The sequence below is a fragment of the Hyperolius riggenbachi genome, chromosome 5 (assembly GCF_040937935.1).
Source record: "Hyperolius riggenbachi isolate aHypRig1 chromosome 5, aHypRig1.pri, whole genome shotgun sequence".
In the NCBI taxonomy this organism is placed as follows: domain Eukaryota; kingdom Metazoa; phylum Chordata; class Amphibia; order Anura; family Hyperoliidae; genus Hyperolius; species Hyperolius riggenbachi.
Window position 1 is genome coordinate 332,987,296 of NC_090650.1, and position 20,386 is coordinate 333,007,681.

A 20,386-nucleotide genomic window follows, 5' to 3' on the forward strand; every position below is an offset into this window, starting at 1 on the left:
AACACACTGACTGCAGCATTTTTGGTACAATGGCAAATCAGTGCAAATAAAAAGCACTTTCCAAATGCACCAAAAAAAAAATGCAGATTAAGTGCAACTATTGCAATATCCTCTGTGCCCTAATGATTGGCAGTGGAAAAAGGCCCTAATTGTACTTTTTAAAGGTGTTTCCATGGGAAAGTAAAAATCTATAGGGCCAAAGAGTACCTCCAAACTGGCACTGTGACAGCTGAGAGGTCTCATGCATATATCAAGCGCTGCTCTCCAATGACATCAGCAATCTGCTCCTAGCACAGTCTTCCTGCATAGGGGGTGGCTGTAATCACTTCTCCTGACCACTAGTCCATTCAATCTGCATTAAAGTGAGCATAACAGTGGTTGGTAGTAAAGACTGAAGCCACTATCTTTACAGGGGTAGAATGTGCTGGGAGTAGTAGCGGTCACTAGGGAAAATAAGCAGGATCAAGGCAAGGCAGACCAATTAGCTGTGTCGGTGCCTAGAAGGTGGTAAGTATAGACTGTGTTGTGCTGCTACAGGTTTCAATTTTTGCCATTTTAAGTACACTTACCACAAATGTACCTCTTTTATGCGGAAGCAGCAGAAGTAAAAGTTGGTTGGCTTACCGACTCGACTCTAAAAAATCTTGGCCATCCAGCTCTTACAACATCTCACAGCTTGATGAGAAGAATCCGTTCCTACTTCCTCCAGCCACTAGAGGTCATAGCTGGTGGATGGTGATAGCTGGTGAATACACAGCCCATCTTTATCTATTACTAGGTAGGGAGGATGGAGAGAATTGCAAGCATAGAAGCTGTAGGTTGCTGTAGGCTCCATGGCTGAAGAATGAAGATGCCCATTAATGATATTACATAGTCTTAATTGTACATTCTTACCAAATCCACATAGAAGGTGAGTAAACTAAGTTACATATACTTTGCATATACATTGAATGGATACTGTAGGTAGTCTTATATTACACAGAAGTGGCAATACTGTACACACGATTTTATAATTGATGGGCAATTCTGGTGGCCAATATTGATTGTACAATCATCTCATTTCGACATAATACGAGGAACTACCTAAAGTATCCATTCAAAGTGTATTCACTCAATCCACCCTTCTACTATATAGATTTGGTACGATTGTGCACTCAAGATTGTACCAATGATGGGCACCTTTAGATACTGTAGTTCTGTTAGTGTTGAGTATTCTGATTTGTCTACTTTTGCGTATTTTTTTTTCACAGTGTTAGAATGAAGTAAAATATTTTTGAAGACTTGTGAATGCGCTACTACAGAAAAGTGTTGTGTGCTGGAAATATAAAGGTCATGGCATAAGAAGAGTGGAGTTTAAGCTTACTTCATTTAATTATTGTTTCTTGGCCAGACATAGAGCTATTTATAGGACAGAGGTTTACAAGTAGTATAACAATCAATAAAACACCATCTGTCTTTTTGTATGGCAAGTTAGAAAATAAGAAATAATATATCTGATTGGCTGTTTAACGCAATATCTCTTTTTCCCCCGCTCCTGGCAGTTTTCATTATCAAGTCCTAGTGTGAAAGAAAACTGTTAAACATGTTCCTGTTTTGTTAAGATATTTTTAGTTTAAAAAGGAACTTTAACCCAGGATTGAACTTCATCCCCCTCAGTAGCTGATACCCCCTTAACCACGAGAAATCTCTTCCTTTTCTAGGATAGATCATCAGGGGAGTCTGTGTGGCTGATATTGTGGTAAAACCCCTCCCACAGTGTGATGTCATGGCCATGGTCATAAAAGCATACAGTCTGTCTAACTGCCAAGCAAGCAGTAACTCCGTCTGTGTATGTGTGTTTATAGATAATGACAGTTGATACGGTCTAGTATTTTTCTTGTCTGCTGGTAGTAAAGGTGTTGACTAGCAGGTTTATTGTGGGTCATACAACATAACCGAATTACATAGAGAATATCAATCATTTCTTGATCGCTCTTCTATTTTTCTCCTCACTTTGCAATGTATTGATTTATTTTTCCCCCACTACTATTTTTCTGTAAAGTTCCTCTTTAAGGTCTCCAAAAAAAAAAAATAGAAGGCGGAGCTTAACCATAGTTTCTGAATATATTGACCATAGTTTTGTCAAAGTAGTGCCAGGCTGTGTGGCATTTAATGGTGAAGACCTCGAGTGATGCCAGCCTTAGCTAAGCTTGTTGTGGGGTTACCCAAGTACTATTCATCTTCTACAAATAAACTTGTACAGTATATCTGTTCCTATTTTAAGTTCCCAAAGTAATTTGCTTTTCTCCTTCATAAATCATAACCACAGAATGTTCCCTCTGTGTCAGTGTTCAAAAGAAAACTTAGATCAATTCACTGCACACTTCCGTGGAGATAATCTTCAAAACAAGACAATGTGTTTCTTCAAAGCAGCGGTTCTGCGGGACCGCACAAACGTGTTTATTTGCAGTTGTTGTGAACAGGAGCCAAGAATGAATAATCGGGGTTGAAAATCTATGGTGGCACCAGAAAGCCTTCAATGAGATTGCTGCAGCTCGCACTGCTGACCTGTGCCGCAGTATCTCTGACACTGACATTAAATAACGTGCTGTTTTTATTTCATTCTGCAGCCGGCCTGTGATCATCATTGAAATGCCTGGCTTGCCGTGAGCCTTTCCACACCACACAGATTAAGCAAAATGATAAATGTGCTAAATTAAATTAAAGCAGAAATATTGTGTTATGGGAAGTCGGCTATAGGAGAAATGTCCGCCTAGTGGAGATAACTGGAACTGCAGCTACCTCTAAATCAGATTAGGCGATGTTATTGTGCATTATTATCAAAATGCCAAAGGCATGCAAGCCCCTGGAGTCAGTGACAAATGTTATCATGTTAAACCGGCAAACTGCAAACAATATGCCTCATTATTAGATAGCTTCACCTTTCTATGTTTTAAAGCCCAACTAAACACAAATCGAATAAGGCAAATTCTGAAAACAGTCATAATAATCAGTCAAAATTGTAAGTATTACCTGTGGAAATTAACTTTTCAAATTGAAAAATCCCTTGTGCATGCCTGTAACTATGCACCTCTCTATACCTCCTTGTATAGGGACATGGTTTCTACTGTAAAGCTGGGATTCTGGGAAATGTAACCGAGCATATATGGCAATTTTCTCCCCTGGCTGTTCTCACACTGCATATTTTTCCTTCCACCTGGCAATCAGTTTTACAGACTAGGTACTGCAGCTCTCCCAGCCCTCCTGTGCAGAGTAGCACTTGCACTAAAATAAGGGAGCACTATAAGGATCTCTGTGGTGACAGGGCAGTATGGTGAGCCCAGTAATAATGTGAACACTGATGTGAACGCTGTGAGGAACACTTTATTAACAGCAGCTTTATAACAATGGAAGCACTAACATAAATAAACCACTAAAGGGGCACCATAAACATGCAATAAAATAGAGAGGGGTGGGGGGGGGGGGCTGCAGGGGCAAGTAAATACTTCTACACGTTTAAGATTTAGAAGTCTGGTTAGGTGGAATGGAGGGTCCGTGATAAGGTTGCTATGGTCAGAAGTGTAACAGGAGGTAGGTGGCACTGTATCAGATTTCACACAGGTGCACTTTAGTGGCAGGAAGTACTGCTAGCTGTGTACAGAAGTCCTTGATCTGTTCCTATAATGCAGTCAAGAGCGAGCTTTGACTGGCAGTTAACCTGCACTGATTTATCGCAGTTAGAAATGTCTTAGCTGGACATCTGTTGCCAGTATGAAAATGCACGCATATTAAAATTTCATAGTCCTTTATAATAACTTCTGCTACATAGGCACTTTGTGTAAACCCAGCTCAAGCCAAAACTTTAATATACTTTTGAACAGGATAGGGAAGCGTCAGAGTCTGCACCAGGCTGTAGTGACTTAGGCCCATATGCAATTCACTTTTTCACCTGACTTTCCTCCCAGGAGATAATTTTTCATCTTTGATTTGAAATAACTCTTCAGCACTTTTCAACTAAAAAAGTACTAAAAAGTGGGTGAAATAGTACAATCAAAAATTATTTTGAGTATTTTCTTGCTTTCTGGCTGGTTAAAAGGCATTTTATTGACAAGTTTAAAAATATCTCCTAGGAGAAAACTCAGGTGAAAAAGTGAATTGCATATGGGCTTTAGTTTGTTGTTTGTTTTAACCACAGATACAGGGCTGCCATCAGAAATTTTGGGGCCCCTCACACCATCAGCCCCCCCTCCCTGGGCCCACCCACTGGTTGTTGTGCCCGCCCACTACCTACCCCACCCACGTGTCTGTGCGAAAAGTACGCTGTGACAGAAAATGTGCATGGCTCCGCCACTGAAGAAAGCATCATGCACGGTGTGATGTGGCAAAAAGTGGGCGTGACCATGGCATGTTGTGGGTGGAGCCAAATACTAGCAAAATACAGGTAGTCCTCGGTTAACAAATGAGATAGGGACTTGTAGGTCCGTTCTTATCCTTTATACATTCTCTTTTCTTCCTGTGCCTCTTTTGTCCCGATCTGTCTCACCTCAGTTTGTGCCTCTTTTTTGTGCCCCTCTGTGTGACCTCATGTTCTCATCTCATTGCTTTTCTCCCTGTGCCTCGAATGTCCACCTCTGTTCCCCCTGTGCCTCTTTTATTCCCATGTTACCTCTTGTCCCCTTCTGTCTCAGCTCGTGCATCAGTATAGGTAGCCTGGTATAGTTGACCCCAGTATAGGTAGCCAGGTATAGGTGGTGCCCCAGTATAGGTAGCCAGGTATAGGTGGTGCCCTCAGTATAGGTAGCCAGGTATTGGTGGTGCCCCAGTATAGGTAGCATGTAGCCAGATATAGATGGTGCCCCAGTAAAGAGTCCACTGTAGCGGGCTCACTCATCTGCTCCCCACGTTCAAGCACTGATGTCACTCTTCTCTCAGTGCTGGAACGCAGCGTGCTAGTGAGCGAGCCGCAGGCCCACAGCCAGCACATGTGGCCCTTGCAGTGCTTTGGGGGGCCCCTCACTGCAGTGTCAGTTGCGCCCCCTCCCCCCCCATGATGGCTGCCCTGCACAGATAGGCAACATTACCCCACTTCCCGCAGTGAATAATCCATCCTGAGGGACCAACATTTTGGATGATGTTGATTGTCAGTCAGTTACGTTGGACATCTAAGTTGAGCCAATATCATGTCTATAAATACTTTTATAGACCATACTAACCATGTAGCGATCAATAAGTAGCTTTGGGAGTCTGTTTAGGGATATGTTAGTAGGGGGATTTGGTTAGGTTTAGGATCTCATTTATGTGTCTGTCGAGGCAAAGGTTGGTATTGTGTAGAACTAACTATGTAAGGTTGGTGTTAGTAAAGGTGCCCATACATTACTTGAATTTTCTGTACGATCAACCATTCCATTTGATCGTTTTATCGGACTGAGGGAGAATTAATTATGTTCCATTCAGCTCCTTTGATGGAGCTGAATGGAACATAATCAATTCTCCCCCAATCCGGTCGAATCAACCAATTTACTTGATCGAGCAGGGGAATCGGCTACTGTTCACTGGAATTCAATCAATACATAATCGATTTTTGTTTTCACAGCATGGAGGCACAACATCGTTCAGAAGAGTACATATTTTTCTGGCACCAGTGAGCTGGGCACAGGGTGAGCTGAATGATGGCTGACCCTGCTGCCGCTCGAATTCCCAGCGGCGCTAAATACTATTCTTCCTCCGAGTCATAGAAACTCGAAGAGATAAGTATTTCAGGGTCTAGCGATTGCTGGAACCCTAAAAGGTCAAAATTAAAGCGTACCCAAACCAAACATTTTTTTATTTTAAAATATTTAGTTGCACCACTCTGACACATACAAAGATAAATAAACACGCCCTCAAGCCTATGAGCATTTCAGTGCATGCTTTTCACCCCTCTCTTTTCATAATTAGGGTTATACAGGTGGCAGCCATTACCAACTCCTCCTTTGCCGGACACCTTCTACTCCATCAGTTTGCCGGATTCTGTCCTGGCAATATGAAGGAAGGGAGGGGTTACTTCAATAAATGTAAAATATTTTATATTTGTCATCATGCAGCTGAAAAAAGCTGCTATTTATTATTATAAGTTAGAAAATAGATTTTATTTCTGAAATCTTGTAATTTTAATTTGGGTCCACTTTAAGGAGGCTATAGATGATTTAACGAAAACTTTTGATTTTCTTATTTGCATTTTCCAAATGTTCAATCTTTTAAACTATTGGTAGTTGTAGAAAATCCCCATAAATTTTTAGGAAAAAATTAAAGCGGACCCAAACCAAACATTTTTTTAATTCAAAATATTTAGAACATTTATAATTTAGAAAATAGATTTTATTTCTGAAATCTTGTATTTTTAATTTGGGTCCACTTTAATAATGTATGTTGGATTGGTTTAAATTGTCAAACAATACAATGAACCAAGAAAATCGATAACATTTACCATTTCATTTGTGGTGCACCTTTAGTGTTTGGATTTCTTCAGCTAAAGGGTTAAAGTGAACCTCCGGACTAAAAATCTACTCAGCAGCACTGAAAAGACTTGGTGTTTCTTTAACCGTTTCACAGCATCAGAACTTTGTTTTTCTTACCAAAGCATTATTTTTAGCTGCATTTTTAGCTAAGCTCCAACCATCACAGAAAACTGCCCGGGCTTTTGTTTCCCTGATGCTGTGCAAAGCATGATGGGATTTCCTATGTTGTTATTCACGTTGCTTAGCAACTGGGAGGGGTGATCAGCACACAGGACAGTTGGAACTGTGTCTCATGCTCCCTGTCACCTCCTTTCAAACAAAAAGATGGCTGCCCTCATGAAATAAAACATTTGCCTATTCTTTTAAAACAGGGTGGGTAAGAGATTATATTACCTATCTATTTTAATTAACATAACTAATGTAACTTAATGGCAGTATGTTTGTTTAGGCTGAAGTTCCTCTTTAAGATTCAGATTAGAATTGTGTTGAGCAAGGCTGTGAATTCGGAGTCGGAGCAATTTTGGGTACCTGGAGTCAGAGTCGGTGGTCTCAATAAACTGAGGAGTCGGAGTCAGATGAGTTTTGTACAAAATCTACAGTCCTGATAAGATTTAGACTAAAGAGGAGGAGTCAGAGCAATTTTGGGTACTTGGAGTCGGAGGAGGACTTGGATGATTTTTATACCGACTCCACAGCCCTGGTGTTGTGGGTTATGAAGGGGGGAGGGGGTCAGTCAGTTGTTTCATGGTATGAAAGTAAGTGCTAAATTTTTAGGATCAGGCATAAGGTAAGCCAAAGAAGTGGTTAAATTAGGGAATATGAAGGTTAAAGGGCCACTGTCACAAAAAAATAAAAATTTAAAATACATGTGTACAAGATGTACATTTCTTCCAGATTACAACTCAGTATAAATGACGTTTCTCCTATGTTCTTGTCACTTACAGCAAGTGGTAAAATGCTGACAGATATGAAAGGTTTTGGACTAGTCCATATCCTCATGGGGTTCTCAGTATTTCCTTTATTTTAAAAAGCTCTGCTGCTCAGTCCAACAGCCAACATAGTGTGCAAATGAGTAGGCAGGTTAGCTGGTGTCTTTGTATAGATCCTTTCCTCAAGTGACAGCAACATAGGAAAAAAGTAGTGCATTTTACAGTGGGACCAATTTACATCTTCTATGCATCTATTTTAAATTTTAAATCAATAACACATATATATGAAAATTGTCCTTTAATGCCTATACACATACAGATTGCTTAGCAGCCACACTTTATCCACAGCCATCTCTTCCCCAACAGCTCTTCCCACACGGCAGCCCAGATCTAAGTACACATAAACATCCATTCTTTGTGTTTTCCACTAAAAGTTATCTTCCACAGCATCCTATTGATCTTCCAGCAGCTGCTGCTTCCTGCCACAGCAGCAGTTTTCCTATAACACAACTTGCAATAGCAATTATGGGCAGCGCCATCAATAGTGAGCAGAGAACAGTATGTGCCTGTACAAGTGCTATCTTTGAGGTAAATAAAACTATATATTACATATACAGCAATATGCTGAGTGTGTTTTCTTCATAAGAAGAGACAGAGAGAATGAAATTCTCCTGGGGTGCAAGCTAAAATTATTAAATCAGCAAGCAATAACCTGTACACGGTGGAATTTCAATATGTCGTTAGCGCTTGCAGTTGTTATTTGTTTATATCAATACTGCACAATTGTACTGGAGCCTATGGAATCGTCTCAGATCTGCATTTCTGAAGCTGGAACCTACAGGCACAAAATGCCTGAACGTCCAGATTCCGACTGTTCAAACTCTACTGGGTTCTTCATCTAGGATAGTATTGTGTCAGCTTGTGGATAAACTGGTTAGTTGTAAAATAAATGTATTTCCAATCACAGTGGTGAAAAGCAACCCAGTGCGGAAAAGCATATCTTAAACCAACAAGTCTTTATCAAAAAAGTGCTTACGGTGTTATATGCTCACACACATATAATGCGTGAGTAGAAGGCCCTGCCTGCTGTTTTTTTGTTTGTTTGTTAGTTTTTTGTGGTCACGGAATGTGAAAATTACTGTTTTTTTTCCTAATGTCTAGAGTGCCCAGCAAGCTCATGGTGATCCACTACTCCTAGGAATGTGTAAGGGGCTGACAGAGACCACAAAGCCTCATTACCAAAATGCCATGCTGTTTTTTTCCCCTGAAACGTGTGTCCTGTTTACAACTGTCACTTGTCACAGATTGTCCTGTTTACAACTGTCACTTGTCACAGATTGTCCTGTTTACAACTGTCACTTGTCACAGAGCTGGCAAGAAATATGATAGAAAGACCCTGGCCCATATGCAATTCACTTTCTCACCTGATATTTTCCTAGGTGATTTTTTCACACCTTGTCATAAATTGCCTTTTAAACTCCCTAACAAGCAAGAAATTATAATATTGATATGACTTTTTCACCAACTTTTGGTACTTTGTTACTTGTAAAATGCTTAAAAGTTATTTTAAAGAGAATATGAACATTCTCACTTAGGAGATAACTCAGGAGAAAAAGTTACTTGCATATGGACCACTGAGTTACGGGTTTTTCACTCTTTCCAAAAAAAAGTTATAAAAGATTAATCGAAGACCTGAAGAAGGTGTGGGTGGTTGTCACTCACACACAACAAGGCCAACCTGTGCTATCCCAAGGGAGACACACATGGCACTCAAACTATGATGGAGTATCATGGGGTTTGAGATCATGTGCTATAACCTGTTTGAAGTTTATGGAGGAGATTGTATGAGTTACTTTTGAAGGACACAAACTGTCCTTCTGTGAAGATCAAGAGAACATGGAAAATAATTACAACATGGACATCCGATCATATCAACAACTGAAGAAATCAAACGAAGCAACAGAATCATGTGGTAGGACAGACTTCTGAGTGTAAGCATTATAGCTGAAATGGTTCATAAAAACAGTATGTCAGTCAACTAAATCTTCTATTCTATGAGTGTAGATAAAGATGAATGGTTGGATCCATGTTGATGAATGGTTAGGTTTTGCATCAGTACACGACTCCAGACCAAAATGCAATTTCTGTTTGCCAAATCTTAGTTGAAAAATAAAAATCCCTGTAGACTCTCTCTTCATACTTGCCATACCTCACAACATTTGATTATTGTTCTCCTCGAAAAGATAAAAGAAAGCATTGAAAGGGAAGATGTTTGAATTGAATGATGTCATGAATGAAGAAGGCTGTAACAGAAACTATGAAATGTCTTACACCAACTGACTTCCAGCATTGTTTCCATGGAAGATGCCTTTGCAATGTGTGGATGTGGAAAAAGGGTGTTTTGCAGCAGTTGTGATGCATAGTTAGAATGAGATCTAAAGTAAAAAGCCCCCTTACCTTAGGGAAAAAACAAAGAGATGATTCACCAAAATCCAGCCTGATGAGTCACTACTCCCCCAAGTTAGGTCATCCCAGGACATTGGGAGCTCAGCAGTAGCTGGTATGCCTCCAGCCACTGATGCAGCGAGCACACTACACAGGAAGGAGGGAGTTGGACATTTTCCTGTAGTCTTATGAGAAAAATAAAAAAGATTTTCTCTCATTTTGAGGTGTGTTGTCATACATTTGGAAGTAAGTAACCTCTGCATTCCTAATTTAGAGCACCATATAGGTTTTTTCTCCAATTGGGAAGCCCTACTAACTGAATATCCTAGAAGGAGAGAATACCTGATGAAGAAAATGGCATCAGAAATGTTTAGAGCAAACAAAAGTGAAACCTAAGTGTGAATTAATTTTTTTCTTGGTTTTAGGTAAACCAAGAAATCAAAGTAAAATGTTGTCTTCTAGAAACCTTCCTTATCAAGTTTCCCAGCTCCTTCATGAATATTCAAGAGTTTCCAAAGCTTAGTGTCCAACAGTAGATTGTCAGAATCTAAGCTTTTACAAGTTAAAGATTTTGTGCAGAGTATTATAAAGAAGAGGGAAGCCCCTTTGACTAGAACTAGTTTCAGAAATAGGCGTCACACTACCCAGAGAACCTTGAGGGCAATAACATTAATAATCAAAAGTTTAAAGTGGACCTGAACTCCTGCACAGGACAGAAGAAAAACAGGGAAAAATGTACCCTTTATGTATTTAGAGTATAGCCCAGGCATGGGCAAACTTGGCCCTCCAGCTATTGAGAAACTACAAGTCCCACAATGCATTGCAGGAGTCTGACAGGCATTGTCATGACTCATAAAGGCAAATGCATTGTGGGATTTGTAGTTCCTTAACAGCTGGAGGGCCTAGTTTGCCCATGCCTGGTCTAGCCTATATCCCCCTCATCTTTGACTAATCACAAGTTGTAATTTGATCTCTTCAGCTGTGTCAGCTGCCTGCCACGGCAGAGAGTTAATTAGTAAACACAGGATGTTATCAATATGACTGCTTCCATGAAAGCAGGAAGTAGATTCACTGCAGATTTATTGCAGGATTTGTATCAGCTGTAACAAAGACATGTTTTTATTTAACCACTTGATGACCCAGCCTTTACCCCCCCCCCCTTAAGGACCAGCGCTGTTTTATGTGATCTGTGCTGGGCGGGCTCTGCAGCCCCCAGCACAGATCATGTTACATGCAGAGCAATCAGATCGCCCCCCTTCCCCCCCCCCTATGGGGATGATGTGCAGGGGGGGGTCTGATCGCTCCTGCCTGCCTTAGGTTTGCGGGGGGGCACCTCAAAGCCCCCCTCCGCAGCGAAATTTCCCCCCTCCCTCTCCCCCCCGGTGATCGGGGCTGCACAGGACGCTATCCGTCCTGTGCAGCCTGTGACAAGATGTGCTCTGTCGCATGGCGGCGATCCCCGGCCGCTGATTGGCCGGGGATCGCCGATCTGCCTTACGGCGCTGCTGCGCAGCAGCGCCGTACAATGTAAACAAAGGAGACAAATGTCTCCTGCGTTTACATTTAGTCTGCGAACCGTGGTCAGCGGCTCGCAGGCTATACACGTAGACCCGCTCCTTGATCTACCAGGAAACGGCCGCTCGCGCGAGCGGCCTTTCCTGATTAATTAGGGAGGCACCTGGCGACGCATATCTGCGTTGCTGGTCCTCCAGCTACCACTTTGCCACCGCACGGTATGAGTGTGCGGTCGGCAAGTGGTTAAAGGTTATTATGATTTTGCGTATCGTTTAGAGCAGAGAAGAATTTCTGCGTTCAGGTCTACTTTAACCTCACCTTAATGAGGTTACTAAAGGCCTGTTTCCACTGCACGCGGATTCTGAATGCAGAAAAACTGACTCCAAAGAATGTCTAGGGACCTGTTTCCACTAAACACGATTTTTCTGATGCAGATTTCCCATAGGCATTCATTGCAGTCAGTTTTCTGTATCCAGAATCTGCATTTAGTGAAAATAGGCACTAAACCACAGTACATACTCAAATGGAAACCTGAGACTGGTAAATCAAGTAATTCAGGAGAATTTAGTAGTTGAAATGAAAACTACAAAGTTATGCTAAGATGGTACATTTTACCGGACAGTCTGGCAGTGTACACTATCCTCTTTCCCTGAAAATAAGACCTACCCTGAAAATAAGCCCTAGCTGGAATTTTGAGCATGCTTGAAATATGAGCCCTACCCCAAAAATAATCCCTAGCGGAGTTAATCAAGAGGAAGAGGCGGGGACACAGCAGTGCTGTGCTGATCAGGCACCAGTCCTGTCATCCCAGCACAGAGAGAGGTTATCAGTTGTGTGCGGGAACAGGGCAGGTGCCTGATCAGTACATTGCTCAGGAGGAAGAAGCGGCCAGCAAGCGGGTACACAGAGCTGCAGTGCTGATCAGGCACCAGTCCTGTTATCCCAGCACACAGCAAGGTTATCAGCTGTGCAGGAATGACAAGGGCAGATACCTGACAAGTACAGTAGCATACCTTACACATCCAGTAACAGCACAGTACTAAGGAACAGGCAATGTACTGCCGAGAGACACTTCCTGATAGAAATATAAGACATCCCCTGAAAATAAGCCCTAGCACATCTTTTAGAGCAAAAATTAATATAAGACTCTGTAGTAGAGGTGGTTACAAATGCTTCTGAGGTTGCAGTGATAAGGGCCCATAGATACATACTGTGGTGCTAATTTCCTAAAGTTAAAATGCTGGGGATGTGAGTATAGCAACTGATTGACACAACATTCCAGCAGTCAATAACCAAATGTCCCCTGGAGGCTCTACTGGGTTTAAAACCTCTTAGCATTAATAAATACTGATTTACTCCGGCCACACATATAATTACACTGCAGCAAGCAAGCATGTCACTGTGCCTTCTTGGAACTCTTCCTCCTTATCTGTTGATGTAGCTAAAACTGAAATAAAGCACTTTTTTATAGCATTTTTTTTTCTTTTGCAAAATGAAAAGCTATACAAAATGATGACATGGTGAAGTTTAGAAGTACTTGGGGCCCTGTGTTTCACAAATATGTTTCAACTGCACATCACACACTTATTATAGCACAACTAGCGGACCTAAGCCCGTTTGAAAACGGGCTATTGGTCTGTGTTTTTTGCAGCGCATGCGCCCACCGCCGTGCGCGTCCGCTTGTGTCATATTCTGCCTGTGTCAAATCAAAGGTTGCAACAACTCCTTTGTCCCTGTACATTTAAAGCACTGCAGAAACTGTAACCCTCAGAGTAAACCTTATGCTAGGTACACACCATACAATTTTCTGTTAGATTTTCTGTTAGATTTACCTGCTGCAGAACATGTTGGAAAAAATCTATCAGGCAAGTAAATGTAGCAGAAAATTGTATGGTAAGCTTTACCAGCCAGATCATATATATGCCTGTGTATGTATCGTGTAATGTATGTATCTTAGTCTAGGGCCAATTTTAGGGGGAAGGCAATTTAAATGATCTGTGTGTTTTTACCAAGAAGAAAACATACACACTTCTTGCAGATAGTGCTCTGGCTGGAATTCTAACCTGGGACCCAGCCCTGCAAGGAGAGGGTGCTAACCACTTCACCACCGTGCTGCCCCTATGCCACTTATGCTCTAAGTCCCACCTTATGTCCATGGTTGTTCCTAAACACAGCCCAATGCAAGAGAAAAGGAGATGGGTAAATGATGTATACTGCGCACATCAGGCACTCTTGCCATAGGGTTAAACTCTGGTGAGGAGCGTCAGCAATGTCTATTCAGTCTGCACCAAATGATTCTGTCTTGCAACGTGTTCTCAATGTGCGGCTGAATGTCAATACCTCCCATTATATGGTCCTCAGTACAGCACTGACACAGCTGACAAAGGCTGCAGAAAATAAGAATTGTCTGAGCTGAGCTTAGCATCTCTGGCATCGGTAAGACAGAACTTTTCATACTTGAGAAATTCATTGGGACAATGCCCATTCCAAGTGTTCACTAGACTTCGGCAGCTTGTGACGCTGCAGCTGGCAGCCTTGTGTTATGAGAACACAAGAGAAATGTGGAGTATAAAGGAAAACACAAACTGTACGAAAACCAGGTACGAGTTACATATTGTTATTGTAGCACACCGATTTAATCATGCCAACCATTCAATCAGGTTCCGTCAGTCAACCTAACAAATGGAAACAAATAACAGTTTTCCCACAAAACGGATAAGAGATATGCAGAGTAACAATACCGATACATAAATCAGCCAGCCACACATTTCATGTGCCGTTTTTATTGCTATACTTAATCGGAGCAGAGAGACATTAGAAGCATGACATAATCATGACAAGTGATCATCATAATGCATTGTAAATGATGACTCATGCCGGACACTAAATGTACATGCGAGACTATTTAAGACATCACCATTAATAGTCTCCAGAGACAGGTATTTCCTCTGCCGAATCTATATCAGCATATAAAATTCTTATCAAAACTGTTAAATACAGGTAACCTTCCCGGGGATGGTTTACTGCCGTAGCGATATAATCCAACCTTGTAAAATATTTACAATTTCTTCTATAAATGGATGGCAATAACTATCCCTGCATGCTGCTGAGATATCTGCTGTCTGCAAGTTACAACAAACAGGATGCGAGCCTCAGTTACAAAATGTGCTCTTTAGGAAAGTGTGTTGCAAGTCCAGCCATTTACCTAGCAGAACCCAGGGGCGTATCTGGGTAATATAGAGCCTATGGCAAATTCTGAAATTGTGCCTCTTACCCCCCCTCCACCACCATAGTTATACAAAGCCCCCTCTCCATCTTGTGTACATGTGTTATGGTTGCCTGTGTTTTTTGGTTCTGAATATTGCTGAAGTTACCTTTTTTTGGAGATATTTCTTCTTGTTCCCTCTCTGTCCTCTTTGGTAACACTAAGCCCAGTGAGCCCTACATACATAAATTAAGTAGCCATGTTCCCCAGATAATAGAAATAATATGAACTGAGGTCTGAGTGATGGGGAGACACGGGGGCAGGCACGGCGGCATAGCACAGGGGTGGGCATGGCGCCTATGGTGCTGTGGTGCCCATGGCACAAGCCATGGTTGCACCCCTCTAGATATGCATCTGGCAGAGCCTGAAAGAAATACTGTAGCACCACCTGCTGGTCTGACTGGCAGATTTTGTAATTTTGTACCGTAAGTAGAAAAAAAGATCTTGCTTTACTGCTGTTGTAAACGTACTTAATGATGATCATTGGTGAAAAATAGAGAGCCAGCAATGTAAGGCTCCCTATTGGCTGGTGGTAGGGTTAATCAATTATGCACTCGCCCCTAATCAATTAATGTCAGAAATTTCGCCCCCCTCCTTGGCAGTGCTGTCATGGTGCTATTTTTCTTACATTTTTCGAAGCTGTGGCCATCCCCACCTGTGTCACTGGGCCCACCCACAGCTGGGCAGCAATTGGTGGCTGCCAAGCTTGTGAGGTTCTCAGCAACGCAGGTGGGGGTGGCCATAAAGCTTACAAAAAAAGATGCCCACAGCTGTCTTGCAGATGGTGTGGGTGGAGTTTTGAACATTAATGATTTAAGAGTGAGCAGCTGAGTGATTAACACACCCACCACCCACCGATCTGTGCAGCAGTAATAGAGAGACTTACATTGCAGGCTCTTGCACGGGCTTATTTTTTCACCAGTGGTGCTCTTTAGGTAGGGATGATCAATAAGATGCTGATCATTTTTCCTTCCATGCATATATCATGTACATTTTATGCAGCTTAAACTTGGACCAAAAAAACTGACAGGAAGTTATTCTGATTGGTCCAATTTCAAGTTGCCTATAATTTACTATTTTAAAATTTGAATGCAAAGATAATGTACTTGCATTAATCATCCTACCCATTTTTTTAACATTATAGTAACAAGTCTCATGGGCCTATAACTTAGCTGGCGGAGGGCAGGGAGTGATGATTTAAAGTGTGAGGTTACTATCATTATTATGCAATCGGCATCTTCTGCAGCACTTTAAAGTGATCCTGAAGGGAAAAAAGTGCCCCTGGGGGGTACTTACCTCAGTAGGGGGAAGCATCTGGATCCTAAAAAAGCTTACCCTGACCTCCTCAGCAGAGGATCCAGGATCCAGCTCTGGCTACCCGGAAAGTCCGCTTGTCACCAACATGCACAGGCACACTAGTGGCTTTCCACTCGGGCTCCATCACAAAAAGCCGAGCTGACCAGGTCCACTCTACTGCGCAGTAGAGTGGACCTGATAGGACTCAGCTATGCCCTCCGGTGCCTGCATGGAAAGCCGCTAAGGTGCTTGCCCAGACAGGCGACAGTCATTGTTGTTCCATTTTTTTCAGGAGGCCAGCGCTGGATCGGCTAGCTAGGAAGATGGGAGAGGCCTAGGTAGGAGCCAGAGGCTTCCACCTATGTATCTGTTTTTTTATTTTTTTAAAACTCACAGATTCCCCATGCATGTGAGAACTCACAGTTATAAGTTGAGATTTCGTTTGAACATGTCCTATACTGTTTATTGTTTTCTCTCAAATGTATGCCATATCTTTCAAAATATTTATAAAAAACTAATATATATATATATATATATATATATATATATATATATATATATATATATACTCACAGATTCTCTTTCAGGCAGCCACACACCATACAATGTTTTATATACTTAATTCAAGAGTCACAGTACATTTTTCTGATTGATTGTAACATTTGAAACCTCTTACCAATCACACACGTGTGTTAAATTTTTAAGAAAAAAAAATTATAGAAAACTTTGGAAAATGGCTTGGGTTTATAAATCAAGAAATGGATAATTTATCCAACACCATTTCCTGATCAATTTATATAGAACAAAACAGGAAATTTGAACACGTTTCCTGATTGGAATAAAAAAAATTACATTTTTCTGTAGAACCGGTCATTTTTATCAAAAAATAGGAAAATCAAATATTTTTATTGTACTGTGTGGCCACCTATAGAGAGTACGTCAACATAGTCATGTTGCTGATTGTCCCCTCATAGAAGCTCTCATTCTAATCTCTACCATAATCTAAAGCCATTTTTGGACGGTGGAATGAAAGAACAACAAAGTGACGTTACCACTGAAAGAGGAGAGTGATAACTATGCCGCCATGTTGTCTTACGGTACCTTATCCAGCCGAAAAATAAAGTTTGCTGCAAACCACTGTTAAAAAGTCCAGCCCATGGTCCAGGTCACTTATGTTTCCCAAACTTATCTATCCACTCAAATGTAATCATACTGTATCCAATTAGGATGCAGTTACACTATCGTATCAGGCAGATTATTTGATGCAGTTGTCATATTCTACCTTCTAACTCTGAAACATCCATGATGGAGTAAAGGGATCAAGTCTACCTTTCCCACCCACCTCCTTTCCAGCCTACTGTCTTCTCCAGTGTCAGAGAAGACCTTTAATATTTTATTCTGCTGTACAGCCTACAACTCTTTCCGTGCTTGAATATATTTTTCTAACACATTCTAGACTTTCCTGTGACCTTTCTCAGAGTCTCCTTCAGAATATGTCTTTTAAACACACTAACCTACTGGGAGTTGTTGAATCCTTAAAAGTACTTGAATATATTTGTATCCTGTCCATATCCTTCTCACTTCTTCCAAGCTGCTATTCCTCCAGCTTTCCTTGATAAACCTTTATTGCAGATCCCAGACCCTTGCGTGCCATAGAACATTTTCATATGCCAGCAAGGTATGCCGAGTATAGCAACATTTCTGGGTAGCATGCTGACAACGGTTTGGGCCTAAATTATTTATAACTGAGACTTTGATTACAAACCAGTTATGGTCGCTGGAAATACATGTGTATTTTGTCTTCCAGACTTGGGATCACTTAATGAAGAAGAGAAATGTATAGGAGTCCAGATTCTGCAGGACATCTTATGTAAAGTAAATAATGAAATCATACACATTCAAAAATAAATAATTATCAGCACTACAAACTTTAAACTCCCGAAACTGTAAAGGTGCCCATCAATGGTACAGTCATGATTGTGCAATCTTACCAAGTCTACCGTATATACTCGAATACAAGTTGACCTTGTGTATAAGTCGACTCCAATATTTGACCCTCTTAAGCTGGATTTTTTTATTAACTCAAGTATAAGTCTACTGTAACGATTGTGGAATTCTCTCCGTGATCAGCGCACAAGACGTGCGCTGACACTGTGGAAATCCTCCACAAGCGTATAATTTGAGGGAACCCAGCAAAAGGTGCAATGCACCTGTAGAGGGAAATTCCTGTCGACAGGTGGAGCTGTGGAGTGCAGTGGAACAGCTCCTCTGCCCTGCCACAGACGCCAGACAGGAATTGTACGAAGGGAAGAAACGTAGGACAAGATAGCCCTGAAAGAGAGAGATCAAAGCGACAGAGGGTATGTGTGTCCACCAATCTAGTCACCACCCTGCAACGATAAACACACAACCATGAATATAAAGTGAGAAGGCAATCGCCAGAGATGGCGATTGCTAACAGCGACACTATACCGAATAAGCACAGATGAGGAATGTATGTATGTCCACCAATCTAGCCGCCAACCTGCGACGGTGGACACACAACAGAAGAAACCAGGTGAGAACGCAATCGCAAGAGAAGCGATTGCGGAAGAGAATGAGCACAGGGACAGAATGTATGTATGTGCCCCAATCTAGTCGCCAACCCGCGATGGTGCACATACAACAGCAGATATGAAGTAGGAACGCAATCGCGAGAGAGGCGATTGCCAGAGGTGACACAAGGCTACAGCAAGGCAGAGCACGAGAGTAGCAAATGCACAGCAAATCATACAATGAGGAGATAAGGAAAATTAAAAACGCGAACTAAACGCGAACACCGCACTCATTCGCAACAGTGCACGCGTTTATGCGCGGTCTCCGCGTGTTAAGCACAACAGAGACAAGCACGCCTAACTAACCACCGACAAACAAACATGAAACAGAGGACGCGAGCGTTTGCTTAACGGTTACCTCACCAAGCCTCCAGCAAGCGTTCGTAGCAGACAAGACAGATACACGAAAACAGGAATAAGTGAGAGATAGGATCCACAGCACTAGCGCAGGAGGCTAGTGCAATCCAGGAAAACAGAACAGAAGGATCCACAGCACTAACGCTAGGCGAGTGCGATCCAGGCAAGACAGATCAGATGAGATAGCTGGTAGCACTATACTCCAAGAACAAAGATCAGAACGACTTCCTGTCGACCACCGCTGGGACAGGACAATCGCAACAGACAAACAAAACAGATATGCAATCCTAACTGCACTATGGAATCTGCCTAGTGCAGTCCCAGGAATACTCTAGGCTAATCTTCAAACAATGAGCAAAGGCTGACACTACAGGAGTGTTTCACAGGACTAACCCTTATAACCAGCCCAGGTCTGTGATATCACATGGTATTTATAGAGCAAGCCTACAAAGGATGTGGCTAGGCAATCTGCATGACAAATGTATGCAAATTCCTCAGCAGCAAGCTGCAAAACTGACAAAAGGTCTCTCTTCCAGAGACCTGCAGAATGCAGACCTGAACAGTGGTCAAAGAACTGCCTGCCTGCGCAGGCAGCCGAGCGGATCCTCACAGTACCCCCCCCCCTCCCCTCCCCTCTAGGGTCGGATTCCAGACGAGCCTCTAATCTGATAATTGCAAAAGACTCTAACGGAAGACTCATGAAGGTCAGGACAGCCCGACAAGGCCCAATTCCAGAGTCAGCCCATCCGAAACCGACCTCATCGGAAGAAGAACCCACCGAAACATGCCCATCAGTACCACAAGTCTCAGTGTAACACCCATCAGGACTGTGAATGCCAGAGAAGAAGCCATCGACACCCACCGAGCCATGCCCACCACCTTCCAGGGACCGTCCAAAAATACCAAACCTGCCACAATACCCATTCGAAGTGTCCCTTTCCACAAAGCACCCACTGCTGATCTCATCCAAGGTTCCAGGAAATATTTCTCCCAGGATCTCCCAGAAAACTTTGAAGCTCCGCAGAGATCCCAGGAGGGCAGAACGATCACCAGGCTCACACGGAGAACTATCAAGAACCCCTATGGAACCACTGACAATTCCGGATTCAGAATTACCAGGACAAGCATCAAGACCAGGGCCTTCAGGGACCACCTCTGGGCATGCAGGCAGGCAGGCAACATCAGAACAGGTTTCCACCGAGGAAGCATCTGAGCAGGCTGGCAACCGAGACACACTTGGGCTTTCTGGGTCACAGAACACATCGGGGTACACTAGCCCAAGGGGGACCTCAGGACACGTCGAGGAACTGCCAACTTCAGAGTCCGTCACGACAAGACCAAAACCAGAACCGGGCAGAGAATCACCACGAGTAGTGGTCACAAGCACTGGACTTTCAAAAGAAGGCTTGGACTCAAACCTAGAAATCTCTGTGATAATAATATCATCATTGACTACATATGAGTGAAGCTCCACTAGAGCTGCAAAGGTAGTCAGCACAACAGCAATGC

General features: G+C 42.3%; 1 protein-coding gene across 6 annotated transcripts in view; it reads right to left on the reverse strand.

The window, feature by feature from the left end:
- The window catches only part of NOL4 (nucleolar protein 4), a 401,146-nt gene that overhangs the window by 208,196 nt on the left and 172,564 nt on the right, over positions 1 to 20,386 (reverse strand). The window lies entirely within an intron of this gene.